Raw genomic sequence first — 18,367 nt, 5'->3', positions numbered from 1 at the left:
ATATTGAAATTATCTAAATAATTTGTGAAAGATAATCAACATTTGATGATCGTATATTTAGATCCTGTTTATATTTATCTCAAACTATGGTTCTTATTTAATATCTATATTCTTTACACACTGTTTGGTTTGGATGTAGATATTGAGGCATAAAATTTAAAATTGGCATTGAATATGTGGAATATCAGCTGTTTGGATGCTTTAGATATTAGTATCGAAACCATCTCCAATACCAAGAGGCCTTTAGCGCACTGCCTTGACTCCTCGCACAGTTCCAACCCGTTCGCCTCTGTATTCATGTGCATTCGTCTTCCCCCTCCGTTTTGCCACACACACCTAGGCGGCCCCTGCTTTCCCCACCCCCGCGTCGCCGAGCGCTCTCCGCAGGACTGCAGTGCCATCCCTGATGCCCCTTCTCCACTTTGCCCCCGACCTCCTCCGCATCGCTGCTCACCTCATCCAACCAGGATGCTGCGCCGCCACGACCTCCTACATGTCATCTCTCTGCTTCAATCCCGTTGGCTCGAAGCTGTGTGAGGCCTTGTTCGTTTAGCCCGAGATCAACCAGGATTGTGATCCGATCCAGGGGGACCCCAGCATGGAAAAATTCCTAGCACACTACGAAATGCTTGTTTGTTTAAGCCCTCTCTGATTTGTAGCCCAGCCCATCCCATCCCAGTGATTCCACCCACCCTGCCCTGCGATCTGAAGCGTCCCCTTATAAGAGAAGATTTAAAAGTGATACAATATCAATCCCAGGAGGCTGGTAATATTTTTATTACATTAGATGGTACATCACCGTACAACTCTACGCTGGAGTGGGCAGTGAAGCGCCACTATTGCGAGGATAACAACTAACACCCACACCACGATATTAACTACGAAGAGGGGGTCGTCAGAGTCTTGCGCCATGCGGAACTTCCTGCGGGTGACCCTATCCACAGGCAACGTTGGGTGAAGGACAGGACCTCTACTCAACGTCTTCGGGGACGAAGTCTGGATCGATCTTCCTCTGTAAAAATTAAGAATGGGATGAGTACAAACATACTCAGCAAGTCCAACCACACCCACGGAGGGGTATAACAGAATATCATGCACAAGGTAAATCAAGGATAAGGCCATGATTTAATTTGCGGAATGCTAATTTTTATGCAGGGGTTTATTTGAAAGAAAGGAGTTTTCAAAAGCCATTATTTTGCACTAAGTAACACGTAGGGTTGATCCACACAGGATCCCAGTTTTAAGTTGCTACCGGACTCCTCATCCGCCGTAGCACTTGGCACAACTGCCGGACACTTTTCCAAAACAACTCACGCCAACCCATCCAATCCCAGAAGACTAGTTATGTGACCACACCGTAACTTGCCCAGTACCGTGGGCATGGCTATTCGAATAGATTCTTAACTCTGCAGAGGTGTGCAACTTTACCCACAAGCGGGGTACCACAGCTCGATCACCGTAGTGTCGGTGCAGATCCCAACAAAGCCATTACTCACCTTAGCTAGACCTGACTAGCCATCACGGGATCCATCAAGGGGTCATTGACCTATCACAGAGGTTTTAACCGAGGCATAAGTCACACAGAGCTAATCCCTTCTTCTTGATCACCCGTTGCTCTCAGCACTCCTAATGGCTATCAGACTAACTAGTGGGGTTTATACTAAGTCGTTGCCCAGTCAACGGTCGAGTGGTTTTCACGATAGTGGAGTTAGGTGAGATGACACACCAACTCGGTCCTTAATTGTGACAAGATGGATATCTTCCTTTCTTGCCCAACCACGCAGGCATGAGCACACTATATGGCAAATCACACAGAAGTGCCATCCATCTTGTCTAAACTTATCTTTCGAAAATTTCAAATTTTTCTCTTCCCTCACACTCACGCATTTTCCTTTTATAAAACAAGTTCTATCGTGTTTATGGTCCTAAGCGCTCTAGCAGCGATTAACGTCCAAACAAATCACATTCAGACATTAATCTAGGTGGTCAAGGAATGGTTATAACAAATCAAGGGCTGGCTATCCAACCATGTTTTCAGCAGGCAAAACATATGAAATTTTATAAAATAGGCCAATAGGTTGTGTTTATAAAAACTAGGACAAAATATGCATCAAAGGGCGGGATTGAACTTGCCGTCTTCAAAGCCTTCCGGGAAGTCCTGATCGAGGTACTGTCCTTCGTGTTCGGGATTGTGCAACTGATCCTCGTTCACTTGCTCGCAGTACTGCTCGTCGACGGGTTCTCCCTCGTTCACACCGTGATCTATGACGTATACCAACAAACACACAATTAAGAAAAAGAAATAAAGGTTTCATCGTTGAGCTCGAATCGGAAACAATTAAGATATGGAGATAGGAGTAATAGTTTTGTGCGGTTTCCAAATGGCATGGCCAAAACTATGTTAGAAATGGCGTGGTAAAGTTTCAGGTCGATCGGAGATTGTTTGGCGCATGAAATGACAGGTTTAGGGGTCGAACGAGGTTCAAGGGCCTTTTTGTAAATATTTCTGAGGGCAAAGGCTTGATTGTAATTTTTGAAAACATCGGGGCCACTCTGGAAAAGTGTAGGGGTATAATTGAAATTGTGTTTATATAGTGGAGGCTAGTTCCCTAAATAAATAAAAGTGGAAGGGCCTTTTGGAAAAAAGGTTATAAAGTGTGGGGATTCTTAATTAAAATGGGAGAAGAGGAGGGGCTTAAAGGCAAAATTGCATTTTTCTCCCTCCTCCCGACGCATAGCAGAGGAGGAGGGGTGCTGGGTGCCGGCGGCGGCCCAGGGCACGGCGGCGGCCGGGGTCAGGGGGGAAAGAGGGAGGGAGCCATGGGGAGTCGATCCCCCCCAATTTCAGATAAGGGGGCCCGCAGGGAGGGGTGCAATGGCCATGGCCGAGGCGGCCGGGCGACGGCCATGGACAGCGCGAGCAGAGGCGGCCAGGGCGAGTGCTCGTAGAGAAAAGGGAGAGGGAGGGCCCGGGCACCTACCTCGGCCCTTGGCTCGAGCAGGGAGGCAGCGGAGCGGGCCAGCCACAGGAAGCAGGCACGACGGCGGAGCAAGCTTGCGGCGGTGGCGCTGCTGCGCAGAGGAGGAGGGCGTGCGGCAGTGGAGGTGGCTGTAGAGCTGGGGAAGCGGCGCAGGGGCCTCTTTATAGGCCGAGTAAGGCGGTGGGGAGAGCCGTGGGGCGGTGGCCGCAGTGTGGTCGGCCGGCGAGCTTCGCGGGCGCCATTAATGGCGTTTGGCCGCTTGCGAGCGTCGCGGAGCGGCGCACGGGCGGCGAGGCCGGCTCAGGACGACACGATGGCTCGGGCAGGCGCACGTGGGGAAGGGCCGGCCACTGTGCGCGAGCAGTGCGGCTCGGCGGGGCGCCGTACTCGGCTCTGCAGTATGGCCACGCGAGCGGCGAGGCGGCCACAGGGCAACGGTGCTGAGCGACGGGCGGCGCGGCGAGGCTCGAGGGCGTGTGGGCAGGCGAGCAGGGCGGGCCGTCAGCAGCGAGCAGCACGGCCACGCGGTGCGCGTGTGCACACGCGGGCAGGGCTTGCGTCAAGGCGATGAGGGGCTCGGCGTGCAGGGGCGCGCGCACGCGAACGTGGACGGGAGCGGGGGCGCGCGCGGCAGCGCGTGGGGCAAGGGCGGCGGCGAGCTGAGCGGCGCTCGGGGGCACGCGGCAGAGGAGAGGAAGAAATGAGAGAGGGAGAAAGGAGAGAGGGGGAGGGAAAAAGGAAAAAGGAAAAAGAAAAGAAAAGAAAAGGGGAGGGAAAAAGAAAAAGAAAAAGAGAGGGAGAGAAAGAGAGAGAGAGATCGTGCCGGCGCCGATCGCGGCGACGACCGCGACTGCACCCGCACGCGCGCTGGTCGGGCGTGACGCGCGGGACAAGGGCGAACAGGGAGACGGGACAACGATGGATTCGGATGTCGGGACCATGTTTTTTGGAAGATCGGGGGATCGGGCGGGAAAAATGATTTGAGCCCAACGACGAAAAACTTTTGAAAAACAAATTTAGCGCGTGATTTAATTTGGTGAATTTTTGGGATGTTACAAACCTACCCCACTTAAAATGAATATCGCCCTCGAGATTCAGCTGGCTCCTAAACAGATGGGGAAACTCTGTCTTCAGGGCATCTTCACTTTCCCACGTAGTTTCCTCTACTCCGTGTCTGCTCCACTGAACTCTGCAAATCCGTACTTCTGAGTTTCTTGTTCTCCTAGTGACAGTGTGCAAAATCTTGACAGGTACTTCCTGGTATCGAAGATTGGTCTGTAGATCTATCTCTTCTTCTGGCACATGCTCTTTCTCTAGTACTCTCAAACATCTCCTTAGCTGTGACACATGGAACACCAGGTGTATATCCGACATTCCTTCTGGTAGCTCCAAATGGTATGCTACGGCTCCGACTTTCTTCAGAACTCGGTACAGTCCAATGTACCGAGAGGCCAACTTTCCTTGTACCTGAAATCTTCGAGTTCCCCGAATAGGTGATACTTTAAGGTAGACGAACTCTCCCGGGTTGAAGCTTATTTCTCGTCTCTTCTCGTCTGCGTAGCTCTTTAATCGAGACTGGGCGGCCTTCGGCTTTTCTCTAATCTCGGCCACTCTTTTTTCTGCTTCCTTTATGAGTGCGGGTCCGACTAGAGCACGTTCTCCAACTTCTGAGCACATTAGGGGAGTTCTGCATTTTCTTTCATAAAGAGCCTCGAATGGCGACATGCCTAGGCTTGCCTGGTGACTGTTGTTGTATGAGAATTCTGTATAGGGTAAACTTTGTTCCTAATCCTTGCCATAGGTAAGGACACATGCTCTCAGCATATCCTTCATAATCTGATTTACCCTTTCTGTTTGACCATCCGTTTGTGGGTGATAGGCGGAGCTGAAATCCAATTTGGTGCCCATGGCTTTATGCAAGCTTTTCCAAAACCTAGAGGTGAATTGGGTCCCTCTATCTGAAACAATTCTGCTAGGCACGCCATGTAACTTTACTATATTTTCAACATAAAGCTTAGCTAGCTTTATTCCACTGTAATTGGTCCGTACGGGTATAAAATGAGCTGCTTTAGTAAGTCGGTCCACTATTACCCATATGGAGTCATGTCCTTTCTGTGTTCTGGGCAAACCCACTACAAAGTCCATTCCTATCTCATCCCATTTCCAAACCGGGATGGGTAGGGGTTGCAACAATCCTGTTGGCTTCTGATGTTCGGCCTTGATCCTTTGACAAGTATCACAATAGGCGACAAAACTGTGCAATATCCGCTTTCATTCTCTTCCACCAGTATTTTTGTTTTAAGTCCATATACATCTTGGTAGATCCTGGATGGATGGAGTAGGCCGAGTTATGGGCTTCATCCATAATTATCCGCCGGAAGTCCTCTTCCTGGGGCACACAAATTCTATTTTTATATCATAAAGTTCCCTCATTATCCACTCTAAAGTCCGGTGCATTATTCTCTCCAGTCTGCATTCGGATTTCCATCAAGTCCTTGTTCGAACTTTGGGCCTTTCTGATTTTATCCTCCAGATGGGTTGAATGCTCATCTTGCGAATGGAACCTCGAGGGACAATGTGCACATTCAATCGTGCTATTTCTTCCTGCAGATGGGCATCCTTGGGTCCATAAGATTTCCAGCTTAAGGCATCGGCTAGCACATTAGCTTTGCCAGGGTGGTAATGAATTTCTACATTACAATCCTTAACCTATTCTAACCACCTTCTTTGCCTTAAGTTCAAATCTGGCTGGGTGAAAATATACTTCAAACTCTTATGGTCAGTATAGATCTCGCACTTATTTCCAATTAGATAATGCCTCCAAATCTTGAGGGCATGCACCACGGCTGCAAACTCCAAATCATGTGTTGGGTAGTTCTGCTCATGAGGCCTGAGTTGGCGGGAAGCGTAAGCAACAACTTTCCCATCTTGCATCAGTACACACCCTAATTCTTGTTGGGATGCATCACAATAAATGACAAAATCCCGATGAATGTATGGTAGGGTTAGTACTGGAGCGGCTGTCAGCCTTCGCTTCAATTCCTGAAAACTTCTTTCGCAGGATTCTGTCTAGACGAACTTCTTTTCCTTCTTAAGTAGTTCCGTCATGGGCCGGGCTATCTTGGAGAATCCCTCGATAAATCTTCGATAATACCCAGCTAACCCAAGAAAGCTTCTGATTTCACTAACATTAGTTGGTTGCTGCCAATTGGAAACCGCTTCGACTTTCTCAGGGTCGACTGCTACTCCTTCTGCGGTCAGAATATGTCCAATAAAAGCCACTTTCTCTAGCCAAAATTCATACTTGCTGAATTTTGCATAGAGTTTGTTTGCTCTCAACTTTTTCCAAAACTACCCTCAGATGTTGCTCGTGCTCCTGGACACTCTTCGAGTAAATAAGTATGTCGTCGATGAAGACTACGACAAACTTATCCAATTCGTCCATAAATACCTTGTTCATGAGATTTTCAAAAGACATCACTGTAAACTCAAACTGCCTGTAACGGGTGACAAAAGTTGTCTTTGGTATGTCGCTTTCTCTAATCTTGAGCTGAAAGTATCCTGACCTCAGATCAATTTTGGAGAAGTACTTGGCTCCTTTTAGCTGATAAAAAAGGTCATTAATCCTGGGGAGGGGGTACTTATTCTTGATGGTAACTTCGTTCAGCGTCCGGTAATCTACACACAACCTCATACTCCCATCCTTCTTCTTGACAAATAGGACTGGGGATCCCCAAGGCGACGAGCTTGGCCTGATGAAGCCAATTCGTTGTAGTTCTTCCAGTTGCTTCTTTAGTTCTGCCAATTCAGAGGCTGCCATCCTATAGGGTCTCTTGGCTATAAGAGAGGTTCCAGGGACAAGATCGATGACAAACTCTATATCCCTATCTAGTGGCATTCCGGGGAGTTCTTCAGGGAAAACATCTGGGTATTCGTTTACTACTGGGACTTCTTCCAAGGACTTTGCTTCCATGCTAAACACCATTGGGTCAAATCCATTTCCCCGGGTATGGCATGTCACTCGTACTCCTTCTGGGTTCGTTAGGTGTACCACCTTGTCAGTACAACCTATGAGACTATTGTGTCGGCTTAACCAGTCCATTCCAAGGATCACGTCTATTCCTTTAGACTTAAGTACTACTAGGTCTGCTAGAAATTCTACCCCACTTAAATTGATCCTTACCCATAGACAACCTAGTTGACACTTGATGTCACCTCCAGGCGTCCGGGTTAATAGGGGTGTTTTTAGTAGTACTGTAGGTATATTGTGCTTTTCCACAATACTTGAGGATATGAACGAGTGTGATGCTCCAGAATCAAATAGTATTGTTGCAAGAGCTGAGCTGACTAGGTACTCACCGAGCACTACGCCCTGAGCACCTTGAGCCTCCTGCGCGTTGATGTGGTTGACGCGGGCTCGTCCAAATGACTGCTGGGGCTGCCTCACCTGTTTACTGTTGTTGTTGGTGTTGTTGTTGTGGATGGGCACTCGGTTGGCACCTGACAGAACTGTCCTTGGTCCATTCACCGTTTTGGAGAAGGCTGATGTAGCAGGCTTGTTCTTGCCATATGGGCAGGTGGCAATGAAATGCCCTGTCTCACGGCAGTTGAAACAGGCCCTAGCATTGCTGTTGTTGGTGGTGACCTGGCTTGTATTGCTCCGCGGGGCCTTCATGGTGTTCTGGCTCCTGAGCTGTGTGTTAGAGGCCTATGGGCCTGTCACCTGAGACTGGGTCCTATACTGTATTGGGGCCTGATATCTTGGTGCCATATAGCTGGAATTCCTTGGTTTCTGGAAGCGGTCTTGCTGGCGGGCCTTGCTTTCCAGGAACTTGCGCTTGTTATCCTTTGTTTCTTCCGCTTTGGCCTTTTCTGTGAGAATGGCCTTGTTCATCAGAGTGTTGAAGTCCGGGTAGATCTAAGGGGTAAGTAGGGTCCGGAGTTCTGGGTTCAATCCCTTCTTGAACATGTCCTGCTTCTTTTCATCATCGTCCACTTCCTCTGGTGCATATCGGGCCAGTTCCATGAACTGATGGGTGTACTCTTCCACCGACATGCTTCCTTCCTGTAGTGCGCAGAACTCATCCGCCTTGCGCTTCATGGTGGCCGAGGGGATATGATAGCGGTGGGACTCCTTTACGAATTCCTTCCAAATGATGGTGGAGGCATCTTCGGTAGCGGCGCAATAATTCTCCCAACAGACTAAGGCAGTCCCGGTGAGTTGGTGGGCTGCCTGAAGGACTTTGTCTCGATTCTGGCATTCGAACGGCTCGAGCTTTCTCTGGATCACACGCAGCCAATCATCTGCATCCAAGGGGTTGCTGGATCCGGCAAAGGTGGGCGGCTTGGTCCTTAGAAAAGCTGTCAGCTTGTCGTTCATGGTCTGCTCTCGTGGCCGCTTATTGACGAGGGCATTGGACAGTGTTTCCAGTATGAGGGTCTGGTTGTGTATTATCTGTGCCAGGTCCCCGAGGGGTGATGGTGGTGGCAGTGGCACTTCTCCTTGATTTTCTCCTCTGTTCTGGCTCACTTCCTGTTCTTCTTGAGGAGAGTTCTGTCCATTAGGCTGTACTCCTACATCAGTGGCTGCAGGGGTCCGATTGCGGGAGGCCCTCGTACCGCTTCGGGAAGCCATCTGTAAATGGGGTAGAGTCTTTGTGAGATTGGAGTTAGGATTAAGTGATGTTTAAGTTGTTTTATTCGTATTTTTGAAAAGGCAGAATCTACCTTCCGCCGAAAAGCACACAACTAACAACAAGCACACAAGCATAGCAAACAACAAGCACAAACAACTTTATTACTGCAAGGGAGGGTACAACACGGGAACGAGATTAAAACGCGTACTGCACGTCCGGGTACAAGTTCACACTTAAGGGTACAACTTAAGCCAAAGGGGCTAGGAGGGTACAACACCAGGTTGGCGTCGGGCATTCTACTCGCGGGGCGATCCTTCTTCTGGGATGGAGTGTGCGAGTAGTCCTTGCTCACCATTTTCTAGGTTTCCATTTTCCAATGGTTGTGCAGCTTCTCTTTCAACGGCGGCAGTAGACCGTTCAGGGTTCTCGGGTGGTGCTTATGGGGTTCTCAAGAGTGGTCCCCATCTTATGATGGGTGTCCCGAGTAGAACATGGCCTTCCCCAATTACCGGGACTGGCGTTCCACTTCTGGTCCATTCTTGCATACGCCGATCCCGGGTCTGCCTGAGGCTCTCCTGGGCAACCGCTTCGCTACTGACCGCGGCTGCGGCTCTTGCCTCGGCTTGGGCTGCCCTGATCTGTTGCAGTCTTACCGCGAGTTCTGCTTACTCGGCTCGATGGGTCTGCTCCCTCAGGATACTGGCTTGCTCGTCAAAGAGCTGATCCAAGGAGGCCAGGTAGGTAGTCACTTGGTACAGGGGTCTTCTTCATGGCGGCGTCGTTCCAGACTTCTCATACGAGCTTCCCAAACTGGGGTTCTGATGGCCGGAGGGAAGAACCTCATTGGTGTGGGGGCGAGGTGTCCTTCAAAAATCTAGCACAGATAACGGAGTGCCTTCCTGACGGCCAAGGGATAGGTGTCTTGGTGCCTAAACCCTGTAGCGATCACTCGCCATGGCTAGATGTCGGGGTAGCGGTCACTTCGGGCGATGACCAGGATCACTCTGCAGCGGAGGGTACCATGGTGTTTGTACTCTCTACTGTAGTACCTTGGGCGTTCCGTAACGCCAAGGCTTTCCAGGGTATTGATCAAGAGGCTGGGGAAGCCAGGTGCAGCTTGGCAATTGCCCTGGGTCCATCCTTCCTCAGCCATCTGAAAATAAAGATAGGGTGAACAAATTTTGCACAAGTATTTGGGTACAAAGGGGACAGATGGTACTTATTATTACAACATGGTGGGGTACAGTTTCCATGGATACATGATCATTAAGATAGGGTTCTAACTTGGAGTGCAACTCCTATCATGGGGACTCTTCCTCGATCCGGATAGGGCGCTTCTTTGGTGGAAGACACTGATCCATCACATTATCTTCGGTCTGAGTACCTCTATCCGAATGAGTTTCTTCGGGTTCTTCCTCTATCCACACACCTATTCCTCTGCGAGCCTCATATTCTTGCCATTGGGCATGGAGAGCGGCTAGGGAATACTCGGCACGTGGGGCTCTTGCCCATTGTTTCTCCAATTCTTGGGTTGCCTTTTCTGCCCTGTAGATTTGGTGCTTCAGTTGTTCCGCCTGTTCGCGGTAGAGTTCATCCAGGCCGGTGAGGTAGAGGGATAGGTGGGAGACCATGTCTTCTAGGTCTTCTTCTTCTCTTCCAAGTCCTCTCATCCGGGCAATCCATGAACGTCCTCTTCCTTCAGTAGGCGGGAAAAATCCCATAGGAGTCCGCTGAAGATGATGCTTGTAAATCACACGAAGACGTCGCAGGGCTTTACAGGCGGCCTTTCGGTAGGTGTCAGGGAAGCGAAAGCCAGTGGGGGGATGAACTAGGGATCCACGTCAGGGTAGTGGGTGCTCTTTCCCACGAAGATCATCAGGTCGCATCGAAGAGTGCCCCTGGAGTCGTACTCTCGGTAGACATACTCCGGTGGGTTTACAACTCCGACGCGTTCCAGGATGAGTATCAATAACTTAGGAAGGCCGGGCTCTGCGTGGCAGATTCCGCCACTCCATCCATTGTCAGTCATCTGGAACAGGGCAAGAACCAGCGGTGAGTGTATGAGTGGAAAAAGGATTAAGCAAGGAAAATCCTAATGTGGGAAGGCTTGAAAAAGGGGTCTTGGTCCTAGGGTCACGTTCTACGGCTAACCTACGGCTCTGATACCACCTGAAGCGTTCCCTCATAAGAGAAGACTTAAAAGTGATACAATATCAGTCCCAGGAGGCTGATAACACTTTTATTACATCAGATGGTACATGACTGTACAACTCTACGCGGGAGTGGGCAGTGAAGCGCCACTATCGCGAGGATAACAACTAACACCCACACCACGATATTAACTACGAAGAGGGGGTTGTCAGAGTCTTGCGCCATATGGAACTTCCTGCGGGTGACCCTATCCACAGGGAAAGTTGGATGCAGGACGGGACCTCTACTCAACGTCTTCGGGGATAAAGTCTGGATCTTCCTCTGTAAAAATTAAGAATAGGGTGAGTACAAACATACTCAGCAAGTCCAACCACACCCATGGAGAGGGTATAATAGAATATCATGCACAAGGTAAATCAAGGATAAGGCCATGGTTTATTTTGCGGAAAGCTATTTTTTATGCAGGGTTTATTTGAAAGAAATGAGTTTTCAATAGCCATTATCTTGCACTAAGAAACACGTAGGGTTGATCCACACAGTATCTCAGTTTTAAGTTGCTACCGGACTCCTCACCCGCCGTAGCACTCGGCATAACTACCGGACACTTTTCCAAAACAACTCACGCCAACCCATCCAATCCCAGAAGAAACACTAGTTATGTGACCACACCATAACTCGCCCAGTACCGTGGGCACGGCTATTCGAATAGATTCTTAACTCTGCAGAGGTGTGCAACTTTACCCACAAGCGGGGTACCACAGCTCGATCACCGTAGTGTCGGTGCAGATCCCAACAAAGACATTACTCACCTTAGCTAGACCTGACTAGCCATCACGGGATCCATCAAGGGGTCATTGACCTATCACAGAGGTTTTAACCGGGGCATAAGTCACACAGAGCTAATCCCTTCTCCTTGATCACCCGTTGCTCTCAGCACTCCTAATGGCTATCAGACTAACTAGTGGGGTTTATGTTAAGCCGTTGCCCATTCAACAGTCGAGTAGTTTGCATGATAGTGGAGTTAGGTGAGATGACACACCAACTCAGACCTTAATTGTGACAAGATGGATATCTCCCTTTCTTGCCCAACCACGCAGGCACGAGCACACCATTTGGCAAATCACACAGAAGTGCCATCCATCCTGTCTAAACTTATCTTTCGAAAATTTCACATTTTTCCCTTCCCTCACACTCACGCATTTTCCTTTTATAAAACAAGTTGTATCGTGTATAAGGTCCTAAGCGCTCTAGCAGCGATTAACGTCCAAACAAATCACATTCAGACATTAATCTAGGTGGTCAAGGAATGGTTATAACAAATCAAGGGCTGGCTATCCAACCATGTTTTCAGCAGGCAAAACATATGCAATTTTATAAAATAGGCCAATAGGTTGTGTTTATAAAAACTAGGACAAAATATGCATCAAAGGACGGGATTGAACTTGCCGTCTTAAAAGCCTTCCGGGAAGTCCTAATCGAGGTGCTGTCCTTCGGGTTCGGGATTGTGAAACTGGTCCTCGTTCACTTGCTCGCAGTACTACTCGTCGACGGGTTCTCCCTCGTTCACACTGTGATCTACGACGTATACAAACAAACACACAATTAAGAAAAAGAAATAAATGTTTTATCGTTGAGCTCGAATCAGAAACAATTAAGATATGGAGATAGAAGTAATATTTTTAGGCGATTTCCTAATGGCATGGCCAAAACTATGTTAGAAATGGCGTGGTAAAGTTTCAGGTCGATCGGAGATTGTTTGGCGCATGAAATGATAGGTTACAGGGAGGTTTAGGGGTCGAACGGGGGTTCAAGGGCCTTTTTGTAAATATTTCTGAGGGCAAGGGCTTGATTGTAATTTTTGAAAATATCGGGGCCACTCTGGAAAAGTGTAGGGGTATAATTGAAATTGTGTTTATATAGCGGAGCCTAGTTCCCTAAATAAATAAAAGTGGAAGGGCCTTTTGGAAAAAGGGTTATAAAGTGTGGCCCAGGGCACGGCGGCGGCCGGGGTCAGGGGGAAAGAGGGAGGGGGCCATGGGGAGTCGACCCCCCCCCCCAATTTCAGAGGAGGGGGCCCGAAGGGAGGGTCGCAACGGCCATGGCCGCGGCGGCCGGGCGGCGGCCATGGGCAGCGTGAGCAGGGGCGCCCAGGGCAAGTGCTCGTGGAGAAAAGGGAGAGGGAGGGCCCGGGCACCTACCTTGGCCCTTGGCTCGAGCAGGGAGGCGGCGGAGCGGGCCGGCCACGGGAAGCAGACGCGGCGGCGGAGCAAGCTTGCGGCGGTGGCGCTGCTGCGTAGAGGAGGAGGGCGTGCGGCGGTAGAGGTGGCTGTAGAGCTGGGGAAGCGGCGCGAGGGCCTCTTTATAGGCTGAGTAAGGCGGTGGGGAGAGCCGTGGGGCGGTGGCCGCGATGTGGTCGGCCGGCGAGCTTCGCGGGCGCCATTAATGGCGTTTGGCCGCTTGCGAGCGTCGCGGAGCGGCGCACGGGCGGCGAGGCCAGCTCAGGACGACACGATGGCTCGGGTAGGCGCACGTGGGGAAGGGCCGGCCGCTGTGCGCGAGCAGTGCGGCTCGGCGACGAGGCGGGGCGCCGGACTCGGCTCTGCAGTGCGGTGGCGCAAGTGGCGAGGCGGCCACAGGGAGGCAGTGCTGAGCGACGGGCGGCGCGGCGAGGCTCGGGGGCACGTGGAACGCGTGCTGCGCGCGTGCGGCGTGTGGGCAGGTGGGCAAGGCGGGCCGTCAGCGGCGGGCGGCGCGGCGAGCGGCATGGCCACGCGGTGCGCGTGCGCACGCGCGGGCAGGGCTTGCGTCAAGGCGGCGAGGGGCTCGGCGTGCAGGGGCGCGCTCACGCGCGCGTGGGGCAAGGGCGGCGGCGAGCTGAGCGGCGCTCGGGGGCGCGCGACAGAGGAGAGGGAGAAAGGAGAGAGGGAGAGGGGGAAAGGAAAAAGGGAAAAGAAAAGAAAAGAAAAGGGGAGGGAAAAAGAAAAAGAAAAAGAGAGGGAGAGAAAGAGAGAGATCGCGCTGGCGCCGATCGCGGCGACGACCGCGACTGCACGCCCATGCGCGCTGGTCGGGCGTGACGCGCGGGACAAGGGCGAACAGGGAGACGGGACAGCGAAGGATTCGGATGTCGGGACCGGGTTTTTCAGAAGATCGGGGGATCGGGCGGGAAAAATGATTTGAGCTCAACGACGAAAAACTTTTGAAAAACAAATTTAACGTGTGATTTAATTTAGTGAATTTTTAGGATGTTACAAGATATCACCCGAGGCACGCTAATCTATGGTCGCCCGTATAATTAGCTCCGTGTGGTCGATTTCCGACCAGCAGCGGAGTATTTCATTTGCTTGCGAATGTGCCTAAGGGCCCCATCGTATCCTCTTTTGGCTCCACGTCTCTGCCCCGCCAGCTATAACAGTTCGTTACTCCTAACCCAAGCCACGACTATTCCGACATACCTCTGATCCCGTACCCCACCATAGCTCTAACGCATTAATTTAAAAAAAATATACTAGTGGTAAAGTTTGTACAATAAAAAATACGATAAAAAAATTCATGCAATTTTCTTAGTAACAATATGGAAAGAGAGAAATTGCAGGAAAGATTGGAAAGAACAAAAACTGATAACAAAAGTTATGGAAAATCTTTTCGAAAGGAATAAAATTTGGAAACAAAATTTTAGAAGAAAAAATTCGTCGATTCCAAAAAAATTGAAAAAGTTGGAGAGATTTTTTGGAAGAAATAATTGCAGAACAGAAGTTATAGAAGAAAATTGAAAACACAATTTGTACACATAACAAAATAAAAAAAATTATGGAAAATTTCTGAAATTAATAAAATTTGGAAATAAAATTTTGGAAGGAAAAATTCAAAATTCCAAAAAAAAGGTGGAGAAACTTTTGGAAGAAATAATTGCAGAAAAAAGTTATAAAAGAAAATTGAAAACACAATTTGTACATAGAGCAAAATAGAAGAAAAAAAAGGAAAAAAAGAGAGGCGGCGGCGCGACGGTATCTGCGAACTGCGAATTCCCTTATCCAGATGACAAACACACGACTCCAAATGACATAAATAGAATGATGAGGGGCCCACCATGTAGGGATGAGATTATGTGGGATGAGAATGTCGCGACGCATGGATAATCAACCGTGAGTTTTAAAACCTCTGGGCGACAGTAGAATTAGGATTGGGATCTCACCCCCAACCCATGTGGTGTGGGAAAAAAACCCACGCGCGAGGGAGCACAACAGTGACAGCGATGCCATGGTCTTCCTCCATGCATCCATCTCCGTCGGCTACCTTCTCTCTACTAATCCTATCTTCCTCCTCTTTATTTACTCTTTATTTACCTCTTCTCTCGTGATCTAGGGTTTGTGGGTTCTTGATTCGCATACTTGGATTCCTGGATCCAATTGTTGATTTGCGATTCACATGCTCGGATGGCTGGACCCACTTCTTGATTCATGATTCACATGCGCGAATGGCTGATCGTTCTACCTATCTCGGAGCAGTGATGAGCTCATAGTAGCATCGGAAGCTAGTTCCTAGTCTGCCTTGTGGCTTGGTGCCCTTGAGACTTGGGAGTAGGGGATGTAAAATGTACCGATATTTTTCGACCGACCGTCTGATCGAAAAGAGAAGATATAAATTTGGATAGCTTTTCTCGGATACCTTGTTACTATTTCAGATATCGGATCAGATATCAGATATTTAAATTGGATATTGAATTTGATATAATGTATCCAATATCCAGCGGATATCAGATATCCAATTGGATAATCTGGATAGTTGTATTATTCAAAATATATATATTAATAAAAATCTGATTTAATCTCTTAAAATTCATAAATAATTCATTTCTAATAAAAAATATAAAATTAATACCAATTTTTTTAAAAATACAATCCGTCTATTGGTACTATATTGGAGTTGAATCTTATTTATTCCTAGCTTGAGAATTAATCTTGCACTTTGTAAATAATTCAACAATAAAAATTAGACTTGTTATATCTTTTTTTTAAAAAAACTCAACATCGTATAATAATTTGACTGCTTCTACCTTCTACATATTTATGCATGTAATAATTTAGAGTACCAATATCATGTAATTTAGTGCTCAAAATGGTATGTGATCTTTTGTTAATTCGGTTAATGGAGCACGATTGAGTTTAAATATGGCCTTCTTGAACAGATGAATTGATTCAATTGCTTGTTAAGTATTATCAATGTGATAAATTATAATATCATGAATTGAGTGCCTCCAATCTAAGGTATATTGCAAGTTAGAATGTCATGTAATTGATTTTCTCTCATCTACTTAGTAAGTTAGAAACAAGCAATTGTTTGTTAATCTGTTTTGTTAAGCATAATCCAATTGAAATTTTGGTTCGTAGGGTGTTCGAATGTTACAACACATGCTTTACTCAATATCCGTATATGATATTAACCGCCGTAATTCATATTCGTAACCGAAGCAATCCGCACTCATATATATATCGAGTCTATCCGTGTCTGAATCCAAATCCGATAATGAGATGCCCGTGGGGCTAGGACCTTGTGATGAGTGATTGAACAACACAGTGTGCGTGTGACGTTTCTCTTGGTTAGTGTCGTTGCAGGTAATAGGTGGAGACTGAACATGCGGCGACGTGTGAAGAATGAAGATATGATGCCACGCCGATGGACTGAGAGCGGTGAAGGGTGGATCAAGACTTGCGTTCAAAGGATTTGAGATCGTACGGTGTATGTCTACTGTACCTGACGACACAGCGAGAGAACGTTGGTGGACGGTTTCTTGGTTAAGCTACAAAACCAAGATCCCGGACGTTCGTTGCGGCGGACGTGGCCGAAGACAGGGACAATTGTCGATCGCGAGAAGATTCCGGATCGTCGTGCGGCGAGATCACGGGACGCCATGGTGCTAGATGGAAGGATCGCGGACATCGAGATTGTTTGCCGTGGAGGATGATATTGCGTGATACGCGCCGATTACGTTAATTTAATTTACGTAATGGCAAATTTGTAATTTAGGTAGTGCCACCCTATGGGTTATAAATATGTGGCACCTAGGATTGAGGGGTATGCGTTTTAGGGTTTTTGGGGGCGTTTGCTACAGTAGCTGCCGTGAACAGTTCCGTGCTACAGTAGCCACCTCCCTGAAGCTCTTCTTGGGGCACTCCTCTCTCCAATTTAGCCTAGGGTTTAATTCCTAGTGAGGGATTTTTGTTGATCTCTCTAATCAAGAGAGGGAGGACGATCGGGCGGAGGCTAGATACAATTTTGTAAGAACAAGTACTTGGTTTAATACTTTATCATTAAGTATTGTTCTTCGTTTCATTGCATCGTGTTTATTTGTTCTTCGTCAGGTTTATTGTCGGTTTCAATCTAGGTTTTCTTGATCCGCATTTTATACTTAATTTCCTTGCATAATATTTTGAGAATAGATTTCTAGTGATCTTGTGAACCTATGTTTCGAGTTTCCTCGCGTTTGGATCTAATTTGCTAAAGTTCTTGAAATTTGGGAGTTTGATCTGTTTGCTTCCGTGCGAAATTATTTTGAGTTGCTCCCATTCACCCCCCTCTGGTCACATTTTCCGGTCCTACAGATAAAAAATATAAAAACAAATACAATATCAGTGATATCCATTCGCATTCGATTCGTTTACATGTCTACTTGGAAGCTTTGAAAAATGGTTGAGTTGTGGGCCGGATCCTCCTGCTCCGCTTCTCTTTCTGATGAATCGTCGTAGTATGCGAGGAGGCACCGCCCTTAGTCCCATGCTCTGATTCTGTTTTCTTCTTGATTCTCATGGAGCGGATATTTGCTGGTGAGCTAGTTATTGATTTAATCAAGCTTTATAACAGAGTAACAAGCAAACTAACCTCAGCATTGTTAGATTTGTTAGTTGGTGCATTACTCTTACTGAGAAATTAACTTCACATGTGCTCATTTTTTTTTTGCAAGATTTCGCCGGTTTGCTTGGGTTCATAGTCCCATGGAAGAATGGAGTGATTCATAAACTTTGCACCGATAGAATACTTTAAACACTAAAAATTTGACAGACTATCATGATATATTTTCCATCTGCAGCTGGGCAAAAACACGATTCAGATGTGTTTCGCAACACTCCTTTATGCTGGGATTTTTCTAATCCCATGGCAACGCACATGTAAGGACTTTGAATAAAAAAAAGTCAAAAGGAAACAGAAAACAATAGCCCTTCATCACGATTCATGACATGTGATGGTTGCTCCACCGAGGCGGAAAATATCTTCTTCTTTTTTTTGAAAAAGGGTTGGACTTTATTGATAACATTTTACATCCAGCCCCCTGAAAGGGCACCCCAAAGTACAAGATAATTTACATATAAGCTCTTAAAAGGAGCACCCAGCAAACTTCAGCATCGCCGACCAAACGCGTTGCCGCAATCCGGTTCTTCTCCATCTCCCGCAAAAGAGAAGATAACCCAGAATGGAGCTAGTAGTCGCATCCCGAATCGACAAAGAGTCCGTAAATTTTGAAAGGCCCATCAGTGGCTCTTGCCTTTGATCCGTTGAACACCCTAACAAATGGCAAGCCATCTCTTCGTCGTCACCAGGATC

The sequence above is a fragment of the Panicum virgatum genome, chromosome 4N (genome assembly GCF_016808335.1).
Source record: "Panicum virgatum strain AP13 chromosome 4N, P.virgatum_v5, whole genome shotgun sequence".
Classification (NCBI taxonomy): domain Eukaryota; kingdom Viridiplantae; phylum Streptophyta; class Magnoliopsida; order Poales; family Poaceae; genus Panicum; species Panicum virgatum.
This window is presented reverse-complemented; position numbering follows the sequence as displayed.